The sequence below is a fragment of the Mytilus trossulus genome, chromosome 1 (genome assembly GCF_036588685.1).
Source record: "Mytilus trossulus isolate FHL-02 chromosome 1, PNRI_Mtr1.1.1.hap1, whole genome shotgun sequence".
Classification (NCBI taxonomy): domain Eukaryota; kingdom Metazoa; phylum Mollusca; class Bivalvia; order Mytilida; family Mytilidae; genus Mytilus; species Mytilus trossulus.
The window spans coordinates 106,785,305-106,786,537 of record NC_086373.1 but is presented as its reverse complement, the minus strand read 5'-3'; positions in this window follow the sequence as shown (position 1 = coordinate 106,786,537).

The following is a 1,233-nucleotide window of genomic DNA, read 5'->3' as shown; positions in this document are numbered from 1 at the left end:
TTATACTTTTGTTGATTACTGAAATATAAATTATGTTATGCATGAGTGGTAGATGTGGGGTGAACTGGACAGCAACCAAACAACACAATAAAAAATCAAAATACATCCATGGTCTATACAATATATGTAATTAGGTTGGTTTTTGTAATTCTACAAAATGTTCAGATGCTGTGCTGATTCAATTGGTTTTTATCCTTTCACAATATCTGTTGGCTGAAAGTTTTTCCAAAAGTTGTAGTTTGAATGCATCTCTTAAAACTTGTTTATTGGTAAAAAAAATTAGACTATTGCTTTAATATAAGTGTTATGTTGTTAAAAGCAGTTGCTGTGTAATACAAAATATTCATAACTTTCAATACAGTAAATTTATTTATTTTTTCATGTTTTCAGGAGTGGTACACTTGAACTTACATTTTATATGTGGTACTCATAGTTGTAAACATTGTTTTATTGAGCAATGCATCATCTCTTTGTTTGGTAACAAAACGTTAGTATACAGGTTTTTGTCGAGCCTGCAACTTTTGTTGAAGAAAGCTCGACATAGGGATAGTGATCCGGCTGCGGCTACGACGGGGTTAGCCAACTTCTTAAAAGCATTATATTTTAGAAGGTGAAAGACCTGGATGCTTCATACTTTGTATATAGATGCCTCATGTTACGAAGTTTCCGTCAGTCACATGTCAAATGTCCTTGACCTCATTTTCATGGTTCAGTGACCACTTGAAAAAAAGTTCAAATTTTTGTAATGTTGAATTCTCTCTTATTATAAGTAATAGGATAACTGTATTTGGTATGTGCATACCTTGCAAGGTCCTCATGCCCGTCAGACAGTTTTCACTTGACCTTGACCTCATTTCATGGCTCTGTGAACAAGGTTAAGTTTTGGTGGTCAAGTCCATATCTCAGATACTATAAGCAATAGGGCTAGTATATTCAGTGTATGGAAGGACTGGAAGGAGTACATGTCCAACTGGCAGGTGTCATCTGACCTTGACCTCATTTTCATGGTTCAGTGGTTATAGTTAAGTTTTTGTGTTTTGGTCTGGTTTTCTCATACTTTAAGCAATAGGTCTACTATATTTGTTGTATCATACGTATGGAATGATTGTAAGGTGAACATGTCTAGAGGACAGATTTCATCTGACCTTGACCTCATTTTCATGGTTCAGTGGTCAAAGTTAATTTTTTCATTTTTGGTCTTTTTATCAATTACTATACGCCATAGGTCAACTA